We start from the raw sequence: 13872 nt of genomic DNA, 5'->3' as shown, positions 1-13872 counted from the left end.
CTAGTCTACTAAAGAATAACTAAAATGCTTTTTTTTAATTTCACATTACATTATAGTAAATTCCTCCTAATTGACGCTCAGCTTGGACACAAAAATTGACAATTTGGCTCGTTTTTATAGTTGTTGACACTGGATAACTATAAAAACGAGCCGCAAGGCTCGAATAATTGTACCTTCTGTTCTCAAATTGTCCATTTTTGCTTTCAAGCTGAGCGTCGATTAGGGAGAGTTTACTGTACTTGGAACGACAAAAACGAATATAAAAGTCTCGAGTTTTAACGTCTTTATCTGAGCCTATAATGAAAATTTAGAAAACATCTTTCGTAGATCTCGGTAATTATATGCATGCTGAAAATTTTATCGAAATCGGTTGACCTTGTTATGAGCTACAACAAATTAAATGTCTCAAAATCGCAGTTTTGTTACGACTTTTGACCAAAAACTGCAAGAAATCTGCAGTTTTTTAAATCTTTCAATGCTTGTAGCTTGACTCTGGGTTAGAGTCAAGGTCATCATTTTGAACAATTTTTTCCTATTCATGTCACTCACTTTTAGCTTCCGAGATATTCGTGAAAACATATTTCGTACAGTGGACGAAATTTGTATAGGGACGCTATGATTTACTGAAAAAAATTACAAGTTTAAAATTTAAGAATTTTAGTTTAAGATTTAAGATTTAAGATATAAGAATATTTACCGAGGTAGGTACAAAAGTATAAGGACAGTAACATTTACTTAGTACAGAAGCATCATGGATATGAGAAACATCTTCCGTAATTCAGAGAATGTAAGTATTAGGAATGCTTAATATTTTATTTCACAAATTATTCAAAACAATTCCTCTTCTATTAGAATGCCACGAGAAAAAGTTCATAATTTTTTAAAACTTGGTGGACACTATGGCAAAAACCATGCAGGTAATAATAATAAGCTCACGAGGCGCGTGATCATTTACGAATTTTTCGCGAAATAAATATTGGGATTAAAAGTTCTAGAGAAGTAAAAAAGACTTTAGACTTACCAGTGACGAGGAATTTTAATTATATTTTCTGACGAGGAAAAATTTAATTTAGATGGTTCTGATAGATATAAATATTATTAGCACACAACCTGCCGTACTGATACAAGAGTGGCCATGAGCAGGAATTCTGACGGAGGAAGTTTAATGTTGTAAGTTGCGTTGATGTTAAAATTTGCACCAGATTGAACGCAGATAAATATATAAATTGATTAGAACATTGTTTAATCTTGAAAATGATGAAAATATAATTTTTCAGCGAGATAACGCTGCAGTACACAGTGCTAAAAAACAAAAGAATGGTTTCGACAAAAAGATTTGTCACTTATGACGTTCGCCGGTCTTGAAGCCTATAGAAAATCTATGGGGGATTTTATCAAGAGCGATATATAAAAATAATAAGCAATGTAGTAACGTTAAAGAGTTTGAAACCGTTGTAAGGCAAGAATTGGATAAAATTAATGTTACGACATTGCAAAAATTTAGTTTGCAGTATAGAGAAGGAGAGAGAGGGGGAGAGAGAGAGAGAGAGAGGGAGAGAGAGAGAGAGAGAGAGAGAGAGAAAGAGAGAGAGAAAGAGAGAGAGAGAGAGAGAGAGAGAGAGAAAGAGAGAGAGAGACTTACAAATAAGATTCTTAATCTTGTCGTAATAAGGAAATATCTCTTTTTGATTTATTTTTTACCAACAAATTATCGTCCACATAACACGTACAAAGAACAGGCGCCATTCCTTGTCTACGCTGACTTGGAATGCATGCTGGAGAGATAGGAAGATCAAGGTCATGGAGTATGCCACAGGTATGAACATTACAGAACAATTCCTTGTGCGAGTATTAAGGCTTATTGCGACGAAAAATATTGTACCGTATGGTTCGCAACAAAGTTGTTCGAGTTAAAGCCGTAAATTGCAGCCGCTGTTCGATAGAACGGTGCCGATGACTTCGATGACATTCGATGATCACGATGTAAGAGTGCGCGATCATTTACCGGTTTTTTACAACTTGTACGACTACGACGCATACATTATCATCAAAGACAGCAAACACGTTCAAGAGTATAATAGTCGTGTTGCCTCTGATCAAAAGGAAGTATATTTCTGTCACGAAACACACCTAGAACGTGGACAAACCATGGAAGAAATATATACAGTTTTAATTTATCGACTCGCTCAAATTTCTGAATTTGAGTCTGGACAAGTTGTCGTCGTATCTGGACAAGAGCGATTTGCGTATCGTGAGGGGTCAATTCGGACATCTTTCCAACAATGATTTTCATCTTTTAACTAGGAAAGGAAATATATATAACAACCTACGATAAATTAAGCAATACCTGTTTACCGCCGCGCGAAGTGTTTTATAACGAGTTATATTATAGTGAGATATCCGACGCCGATTATCACCACGCGAGCGAAGTTGGGTCGCATTTATTAGGACACAAACATTAGGACAATACAGTGATTTGTACTTGCAATTCGATACATATATCATTGTTATCTGACGTGTTTAAAAAGTTTCCTAAAGATTCGCTTGAGAATTACAAATTTAATCCAGTGTATTATTACACTCTTTCAAGTTTCGCGTGGGACGTGATGCTAAAAATGGCGAAGATCGAGTTAGAATTGCTCACCGACGTGAATATAATTTTGTTTGTGGAGCAGGGAATACGGGGCGAATTAAGCCAATATTTGCATCGCTACGCGCGCGCAAATAACAAGTATCTACTGACGTACGATTCGAATCAACCTTCCATGTATCTGATGTACTTCGATATTAATAATTTGTATAGTTGTGTTATGTGTCGCAATTTTAGCCGCGCAGAAGTTTCCGATGAGTCAACGATACAAACATATCAAAATTACACTTGTACGATTTCCATTACGGTTGTATGTTCCCAAATTTCCAAGACAGATGCAGGATTTTGTACACGGACAGTTTAATTTACTAGATCGCTAGCGACGACGTGATAAATCGCGACATTTTTCGATACGATACTAGCAATTATAACGAAAACAACGTGTGCGGTGTTCCAAACAAAATGATCGGATTAATGAAGGATGAGAATGGAGGTAAAATTGTGACCGAGTTCGTGGGTCTTCGCTTGAAAATGTATGCCACACGAGTGCACGGCAAAGACGAGATAAAAAAGATAAAAGGAATTAAAACGAACGTCGCGGCTAAAGGCATAAGTTTCGACAACTATTGAGAATGTCTTTACAATCCTGCGAAAAAGTCAGTTAACAATAAATCAATAATGTCTGTACAGCATCGAGTGTATTCAGTATCGCAGATGAAATTAGCATTCAGTCTGCACGATGATGAATGTTATATTTCCACAGTAATTTAATTTACAACCTTTCTTGGGGGCATTATGATATCGCCGAGGAAATGCAGAAATATTTAGAACGACACAGAACTAAATAATCTCGGGAAATTATTTATGCGAATGTAATCTTTTTATCATCAACTTCACACACAACTTCAGATTGATCAACTGCACACCCATGCACGCACGTATTAAATTCTTTTTTCTTTGTTTGTCATGTGATTAATATTCTCATGTTTACATCGATTGTACTTTTTTTCTAGAGAATTATTTTTTTCATTAGCTGTTTGCTGTTATTTTGACCAGGATTTCAGACTTTCACTTTGCACTAGCCTGTTCCGCGTCTTTCGCCAGCTTTTCGTAAGCAGTTATTTTTCTATAAAGCTCATCGTAGCCTTTCTTTGAAACATCGTTAATGTATGATTTAGTGGTTGCATCATCGTTATCCTCAGGTTCCGCGGTATGATATAGCATTCGCTCATTGAAAGAATTATCAGCCAAAGATAATGTGATATGCCACAAATTGTCATCAACGTGCGATTTAGTGGTTGCATCGTCGTTTTCAATCGGATTCACCATATGCTTGATCCTCTTATTTCTAGCTGTCTACGATTCTGTTAACAAGCACATCACGTGATCCTGCATGTAGGCATAAAGCGATCACGTTACGATATTGTTACCTCTTTTCGAAACGTGATCAACGTACGATTTGGTGGTTGCGTCATCGTTTGCCGTAGGATTCGCAACGTGACCGATCTTAGCTCCTCTAGTATTGTACAATTTACCGGTCGAGCATATAGCATTGCCGTATACATAATTTGTAAATGTCGGATACAGAGTTCAAATATCGATCGATGCTTTCGACTCGAACTCGTTTAATTGATACAACGTGCCAAATTTATTAATAGACACTTTTTCATTTCTCAATACAGTTTTTTTTCTTTTTTATCAATGACTCTAGTCGCTCTTGTTGTTGTTCGATCTGCTGTATTTACCGATATACATTTTCGAGTCTCAACTCGATATTTTGAAATCTCACGTCGCAATTTTCGTCTGCGGCTATCGTTTAATTGGTTTTACAGCAATTTAAATTTCATCGGATCATCTGTAGCGGTTACATCAGCGCTCGCCAGCAGATGGGTACCTTTCTGTAACTACTTGACACGTCCCAATTTGTATAAATACCATCCTTAACCAACCTTCCGATATCCCTGCGTCTAAGACAAGGCCCGCTAGAAAAGCCTTTTCCTCCACACCTCCATCCTTCCAGCCGCTCAAACATCTAATAAAACCAATCATTTCATTCGTAATTTATTTTATAATCAATTAATAATCAATCCATCTTCACGAAGTTCTTCGATTATGGACTATGACGTTGCAAAGTTTGCATCCTCCTTCCCATCGTGGAGTAAAGCTTAAAGTTCGCGAGATTGGACCGGGATGTCTGCAGATCACGCCTCGGCTAGCTTCACTCACGCACGAGCGTTCTTCCTGGGACGTCTATAGGAGAAGTAGGCAGGAACAGGACTAATGAAATTGCGCGCCACATCGGCGAAATTACAGGACTGTACCTCGGACCGAATAGGCCCGAGTACGAGAAAATCGCGATTCCTGGTTAACATGGAAGCTAACAACAAGAACGTCGTCTCGACCCGGAGACCTGTCGTAACTTTTCTCGAGGGGGAACAACCTGGAACACCACGTGTTTCAATCAGACAACTTTAAACTTGTGCCACCGACATATCGGGCTGCCGGGCCGAGGATAATTTCAACTTCGAGGGAACGTGATACCGAATCGAGGTCGATAGGGGCCAAGGGGCCACGTCATAAGATGTGGTTCTGATTAAAGCAGGGTGCGCGCGGGATTAGTATGTACTTTGGACTGAACCGAGGATACCGGGAGTGGGGAACGCTTCTCTTCTGGGCGATTGAGCCGTCGAAAATCGAATTCATTGTTCCGTAGGCCACAGTATCGTTTAACACGTTAAACTCGGCGCCGATATTGCTGTAATACGTGCAAAACCAAACCATATTTTTGTTTAGAGTGTTTCAATAAATTTCAGTAAAATTACTACATTTATTTTTTAACTTTTAAACTGTCGGTCGCAGGAACCTACGCTATCCAAACGAAAAGCCCACTGTCGGTCCCCAAGGCCCGACACCGGCCAAACGGAAAGTTTACTGTCGGTCCGTAGGAACCGACACCGTGCTCAACGTGTTAATAGTTTTTTTAAAGTAATTATCCATCAGAATACATGTATTCTATAAGCTAATTTGCTCGAATGAGCCCGCATCATGGACTCCTATACTATCACAGAAGAATCCTCCTAGGCCTCATTGAGGTCCGATGGCCATAGTCTTTCCAATCTCTTATTAACGGGTTGGTGAAGTAACGCCTGAGACAGCGAGTTAGGATAATACCCGAGTCTGGCATGGTGGTTGACGCTTCTGTCATGTATTACTTTATTTATGTAAGGAATACCCGAGTCTTCATGGAGAGTAGAGACGTACCACGAAGCATTAGTTAAGGCACGAAGAATTTTTGTCTGGGTTCTTTGCATGATCTTTAAGTTAGACTTGGAGACACAACCCAACAGCTCTATTCCATATGTCCATATGGGCTTTAATATTGTTTTATATAATAGGATTTTACACTCCAGTGCTAACTGTGCTTTTCCCCCAATTAACCAGTATAGACTTTTGAATCTTGTTCCTACTGCTTTCCTTTTTTTAAATGTGATCTTCCTAGATTAGTTTAGTATCGACTTGGAGCCCCAGATAGCACACTGAGGAAGTTGTTGGAATTTGAATGTTATTTATGTAGACTGGGGAATATATTTCTTTCCTTGTAGTAAACGTTATGTGTGCCGATTTAGTCTCATTGATCTTGATTTTCCATTTAATGAACCATGATTGAAGTAGATTTAGGTGCATTTGCAGTTTGTAGGATGCAATGTCTGGATCTCCGTTGGCATGAGAGTATTGCTGTGTCGTCAGCGAATGTACCTATTACTGTGTCTGTGAAGGTCGGCAAATCGTATGATAATAGGTATATAATTATAATAATAGGTATTATGTAGATTTTATGGGTATTATAGGTATTATATGTAATAATAGGTATATTATATTATGTTATGTATATAATAGAGTCGGGCCCAAAACACTCTGCCCTAAGGAATCCCGGCTCGGATGGGGTATAGCTTCGATGTTTCAACATTTACTTTTGTTCTGAATTGACGGCCAGTTAAATAGGACTTAAACAGCTTGAAAGACGTTGAAAGGAAACTTTTTATTTTAAAAATAAGGCCATCATGACAAACTTTATCAAATGCTTGTTTGACGTCCAGGAATACTGTCATACAGTATTTCTTTTCTTCTAGTGCACTGTGTATGGAGTGGACTACTCGATGATATTGTTAGATAGTAGAGTGTTGTGGGCGGAAGTCAAATTAATGATCGGGGATAAATTGCAGGAGGGGTTTGATTTCTAGTAATTTAGAGGTAATAAGTAAGAGACTTATCGATCTGCATGCTATGACATCATTTGGATTTTAGGGGGGCTTAGGTATCATAATAATCTCAGCAATTTTGAATGGTGTTTGCCAGTACTGGTGTCTTAGAATAGCGTTGAATATGTAAGTTAGGAAAACAGAATCCTTCTTCGGTAGTTCCTTAAGCATTCTAGCAGTAATGAGATCGGGTCCAGGTGATTTTCTATTATTCAGTCGAAGAATTTCAGCGAAGATTTCTCTTGCTGTGAAGAGCACAAAAGGTTCCGTAGCCGCCGTGACGTCAATTTGGTGTTCCGATATTTCTTGAATTAATGTGTCATCATTAGGGGTAAAAACTTCAATAAAGTGTTCCGCGAATAGAACTGCTTTCTCTTTGCTGCTTTGTGTCTATGGTCCTGGAGGAGATTGTTTTTGTATAAAGAGGGGGGGGGGTGAATAGGTTTCAATGCTGATTTGACAGGTCGCCATATTTAGTTGTCATAGCGATTTAATTTAGTTATATAGTCATGAAATGATGCATCACGCAGTTTCATTAATCTGTGTTTTAGTTTAGTCTTGTCAGCTAGAACGTGGCTCTTCTGCCATCTTACTCTTGCCTTTCTCTTTTCAGTAATCAGCCTTTTGATTTCAATTGGAACATGTGCTACACGATTTTTAGTGATTATACGCGGTGTGACGTGCTTAGCTGCCAGAGTGCAAATAAAGTTATTAGTGGATTCCTCTAGCTGAGCGTGGGTTTTTAAACTTATTTTTAAGTTTATATTTTCATTCAGGTAGTGCCGGTAACAATCCCAATCAGTTTTAGGATTATGTAACCTGAGAACTTTTTCGTGATTTATTACAAACGAACTAATTGATTAGATTCTACATGCAAGTATGAGTTGCAGACTCCCTTGGTTACAAAAAAATCCAAAAGATCTGGTATTTTTTGTTGATCTGAAGGCCAATAAGTAGGGCTACCTGTCGATAAGAATGAGTATCTTTTATCCTGCAGTACTTTCGCCAGTTCTTTGCCTTTAGTTGTGGTAAGGCGAGAGCCCCAGAGAATATTTTTACTATTATAATCTCCCCCAGCTATAATTTTATTATCCATGGTAGAGAAAAGGTCTTCAAAATCATTTTTCTTCGAGGTATTGAGGGGGGGACAATAAATTGCTGAAACAGTTATGTCATAAGGTAGAGATTTTACCCTGATTGACGTATGATGCTTGATGGAGTTTTTTTTATTAATATTGTCGATCCTGCGTGGGCTTTTTTGTCTGGGTGGTTAGTACGTGGAATTTTAAAATATGATTTTTCCGTAAAGTGTGTTTCACTAATAAGGAGAATATCAATTAGTTGAAGGTTTAGGAAAACTTTTATTTCCTCTTTATGTTGAGACATGCCGTTGGCATTCCATAGGGCTATTCTTAGGAGTTTAGCCATTGTTTTTACTCATAAACATTGTTAGCATGTTCAAAATCATACTATTTTGATGTATTAATTAATCAAACATATTTTTGAATTCTGTCAAAATCTTATTTATGATTTCACTGATATTTTCATTTTCATTGGTGTGTTCTTTTCGCTGTATGTAATCCTTTTTTGCTTTTTTTAAAAAGCAAAAAAAAATATATTTATATTTTTCATAAAAATTAATATAATCTTACAGAAATTATATCATGTTTGGACTCATTTTAATCAGAAAAACTCACGATGGCATTGAAAAAAATCCCATTAAAAAATAGTAAAAAATAAAGAAGTTACACATTGCGTTATTATCTATTCTTCATTTGTCTGGCACCATGCTCGCACATCTAATGTGAATACTCTCAATCAAGCACGCTACTAGCACGACCCGAGCTTGGTACGTAAATGTGCATCAACCCTAAATATTTCCTTGTTATTTTCTGCTGGTTCCAAATCCACAAAAAATAGATTGAGCGGCTCTTTGGTTACTCTTTGTTTAGCATTAATGATGTTTTTTACATTATGTCCAAGAGTTGATAGTTCATTCTTAATAAGTTCAGTATCCATTGAGTGATATAAATGTTTTATTACGATTCTATACGCTCTGTCTTCTGTAAGTTGATAAGTATGGAGAATAATGCTATTGTCCTTCATGAATCTAACAAGATTTCTGTAGGTTTCGGGATTAACACAGTTGATTTTTATTGTGTCATGCGCCATACTTTTGAAGCTGAATTGGTCTTCTGAAAGATTAATTATGCCATAGACAAATATAGGTGGTGGTTTTGGGGTGAGTTTTGCAGTGTTGTTTGAATTTCCAGTTACGTCACTGACAGGTGTTAGTATATTCCATCGATTGTATGTGCTAACAAGTTCTTGATCTGTCTTGTTATTGAAGGTTGTTTTCCTTTTCTTTGATCTATTAGTTACCTGCCATGCATTGTTATTGATCGTGTCTGTTGCTGGTTGAGTTTGAGGAATGTGTGGAAGATTCATGAGGTCCAGTATGGTTTGATGGCTGAATTGATAACTGCAAAACGGTTAGATTCTTGCACTTGCTCCATAGGGAATATTTTTATGACTGGTTTGTTTAACAGTGGTCATGGGTAGCACCTGGACCCCTTGGCGATTCGCACTTCGACACAGCTAACGCGACCGACTCACACAAATAACGGATTCGCTACAACGGTTGAACCGAGACTGTGTTAATATAATAGTTGAAGTGCGATAAAAGTCGTTTTCAGTGAAGTCCAGGGTACTGTTCGCCGCGTGACTAACGAGTGCGAGGTCCAGGGAACTATCCACCCGCTTCTCTTGGAGAGAGGAACATCGGCCAAGAGCCGACAAATACCGAACATCCAGAGGACAACGGTTTTGGTGATTTCTCTCGATCTTTCTTCCTTTGTAATTTCGGTGGCTCGGTTCGCGACTACCAAGCGGCGCGAATGTAAGAAGTAGGTTGCGAAAGACGTCCCGGGGAATAACCTGTGATATTGGGAAACACGTGGTTTCCACGCCGGCGGCAATTGCGGGGATTGGTAAGCACAGTTAGTACAGTAAATTCTCCCTAATTGACGCTCAGATGTGCACAAAAGTGAACAATTTTGGAAGAGGAGATACGATTATTTGAGCCTAGCGCCACGTTTTTATAATTGCTGACAATCGGCATCTATAAAAATGAGCCGCAAGGCTCGTTTAATCGTATCTCCTCTTCCGAAATTGTTCATTTTTGTGCACAATCTGAACGTTAATTAGAGAGAATTTATTGTATTTTGAAGAGGCTTCGGAGCCGAAACATTGTAATTTTGCGTTCCTGTAGAATTCGTAGCCGCCCCGTAGAACATAATATCGTACAAAACATCGGAAATCGATCGAGGGGGTTGTATTGTATCTCGGCGGAGCCAGGACATCGGGTCTAGATCGATTTCGACACGTAGGAAATCGCCACTAGGGCTAGCGACGCACGAGGAGACCGAACATCTGCTAACGGGTCGGTTAACCTAGAATACCGCGCGAACGATTCTTTGTGAGATCCTCAGAATCAAGTTGAACAAATTAATGATCCACCCGCGCGCAAGCGCGTGCGGTCTGACCTTTGTGTCTGCAAGACCTGGAGTCGTACGGTTCACGGGCATCGTAAAACGGACTAGGAAAAAATACGACGTGACGGGACATTATTTTCATGACTGGTATGTCCTGCATTTTTCGACGATGTCAGCAATATCAGACGATTCATCAGCTAATTCATCCCAATGCACATAATAGATCTGATTGTTGGTCGCGTACATAGAAGTTGGAGGTTTGAACCCCTGACCTTTTCGTGATACCGTGAAAATTTCTACTGACTTGGTCTTACCGTTTGGCCTAATTGTTGTAAACTTCGTGTTTTTTTACTGCATCGGCACAGGCCAATCGGATAGAAGAGTAGACAAAAATAAACAAGTTTGAAGCATTTTGTATCTCTCAAGTGGCATTTGAGAAGGGTACAATTCCACTTAAAAAGTCAAACGCTATGCCAATTCGTTTTCCGTCCGATATACACTGGCCCACAAAAGTGTTCATACACCTTTTAAGATGCAATAACTATTTTTAAACGGAATCAAATGCCTCGAATTTTTTTTAGATGATAGAGAGCCTAGTCTACTAGACGATGACTGAAATGATTTTGTTTTTTAATTTTGGTATTACATTGAATGACAAAAAAATAAAAATCTCTCGTTTCTTAACTTTTTTATCTGAGTCTACAACGAAAATTTAAAAAATGTCTTCCATAGATCTCGGTAACTTATATGTATGTTAAAAATTTTATTGAATTTATTGAAATTTTATTGAAGTTCATGTTATTATAAGCTACAACAAATTAAAGATCGCAAAAATTGCAATTTTATCACGATTTTGATTTAAAAAATTGTAAGAAATATGCAGAAATCTGCATAACGGATTTCGATCAAATTTTCAGCACGCATACAAGTTACCGAGATCTACAAAAGGCATTCTTTAAATTTTCGTTATAGACTCAGATAAAAAAGTTAAAAACAAGGATTTTTAATTTTTTCTTTTCATTCCAAGTAATAGCAAAATAAAGAAAAATGCTTTTTAGCCATCGTCTAGTAAACTAGTCCCCCTATCATCTAAAGAAAATTCGAGTCATTTGGTTCAGTTTTGAAAAAGTTATTGCGTTTTAAAAGGTGAAGCGAGCAGCGGAGCGCATGGCGGCCAAAACGTCGTACACGCATTGCGCATTTTCTCGGCCTGTTCGAAATGTGAATCGTTCCGGCACTTTTATTGGGCCGTTTCTTCTTAAGAAATATCTACAGAATCCGATCCTGGATAGAATATTCATACTAGACAAAGTACTTTGGTAAAAATACAAAAATATTGCGGAGAAACTATGCACGTCAGCACATATTTGGGACCAAAAATAATTAATAAATTATATATATAATTTATATAACTATATTCGGGAAACTCTCCTCTAGCTTTCAAGACCGATTAGAACTTTCTAACGTTTTTACTTTTCATGCAATACCTCATTTTTGTTAAAAATTTTGGGTTTTTACAGAAGCTCTTTTTCTTCGAAAACTAAGGGTGATGAAGCAATTCCGTTTTCGGATTCTTGTTCGAGCCGTAAAGATCTACAAGAATTTCATAGTGGCTATAGGAAATCAAAAATCATGTCAGACAGTGTAATATTTGAAAATGTTAATATAAAATAATTCGTATACTTTGCCCTTATGTAAACTTTAAATAAGAAGGATATAAATAAAAAATACAATCTTTAGAACCACATATGAAAAACATGGAAGAGTTCGATTTTTATTAAAATTGATTTGCTATTGTGGGTAGGTTTATTCATTAATGGTACACTTGTTGTGCGGAGTAGCTGGAATAACGATACTAAACGAACTCGTTTGACTCTTTGCGATCTGCATCTCCGGATAGATTACAATTGAATAACTAAATTCCTAAACAACCCTGATTGGCTAACCCACGCGATGGGTCTTTCCAGTCAGAGCTGTTCGTTTTTCCGTTTCACCGCCTTATTCCTTAGATCCTTAGCCTGCTTGTTTTCGGAACGGCGATGTGATTGGAGGGGATACCGTGGAAATTTTCTTCGGGCCTCCCGCGCCGGACACGCTTGTCGAAAAACCGATGAATCCGTCCCAAGTAAAACTCTACTAAAGCATGTGACGCCGAAGTCTGGAAATCATCAACTCAAAAATAGCTTCGTTAAACGAGAGTCGTAAATTACGTTGGCCGTTTGCACAAAAGAAAACTTTTTCTTGTTTGTGCGACCGGACGGTACACTATGTAAGAAATATAATTGCTCAACATTCTCCGGTAACAAACGTGCTCTTGTACATATAACTATGTCACCAGCCGCAGAAAACAAACGTTCGCTGGTTGTTTTAGTTGCAGATAACGCAAATACATATTTTGCCATATTTTGTAATAGTGGATACCTGTTGACGTAACATTTCCACCATTCCATAATGTTACATTTTCTTGGTTCCGTTATTTCGGAAAAATACATTTGTATTTTCCGAGTTTTGCGAGAAGTAAGAGTATAAGTTTCTTCTCTCGAATCCAATGTTGAGTCAAAGAATTGCGTTATATTTCATTTTTTCGGAGCTGAAGGATAAAAATGTATTAAAAACTTATTAATATAATTAATGTAAGATAGGAAATATAAGTAATTTAAGAATTTACCATTTTCATTACTGAAAATATTTTGTAGATTATTGTTATTGTTTTCTGAATTTAAATCATGAATTTTTCTGTCAATATTTCTAACTTATGGGGGTTTTTAAACCGTGGATCCACGAGCATAGCAATTACATATTATGGTCGCTTTTTTTACAATGTGTGTGGACATTACATATTGCAGCGATTTTTGTATCGTGTGTAGTGTCGGGTGCGAGAACATTCTGTAATGCAATGAACATGTAGTAGTATTGCAATAGTGTAGGATAAAGATTTGCGCTCATTACTTCAGTGACCTCTTTAATGGGTTCTAAAACTGTAATCAATGCATTCAAAAGTCTTCTGCGTTTAAATTTTCTGACATATTTACATTCGATAATATGTTATTGAAAGAAGTGCTTAGTAAATTCAGTCTATGGAACATCATGTATCTAAAATTCCATCGAGTGTCTGTTTCTTGCATTAGCTGTAGAAGTATTAAATCGGAATTTAATGTTTTCTGAGTGTCCATTAGCATTTGTCTTTCAGATGTTGAACGAGCGAAGAAGAAAACTATTGCACGTCGTCTTTTACGAATGAATTCATATTCAGCATAATCTTTTAAACCCATTTTAATTACTAATTGCAAACAATATGTAATACATGTATGTAATATGTATGTAGTATGCGGTACTAGTTCGGTTGAGTTGTAATAGCTTTCATGAGATTTTTACCGTTGTTTGAGGTGACGAAAGCCTCTTGTTCTGTCTATACGTATGTTTTGCTGACAAATGATGTGTTCAAGATATAATGCTGTATTTTAAAGTCCGGTGTCATGTAGTGAATTGATATGAACATAAAATGCTGCACAGAATGTGATGTCCAGCC

Source organism: Megalopta genalis, chromosome 7 (genome assembly GCF_051020955.1).
Source record: "Megalopta genalis isolate 19385.01 chromosome 7, iyMegGena1_principal, whole genome shotgun sequence".
Lineage (NCBI taxonomy): Eukaryota > Metazoa > Arthropoda > Insecta > Hymenoptera > Halictidae > Megalopta > Megalopta genalis.
Note: the sequence above shows the minus strand (reverse complement) of the source record.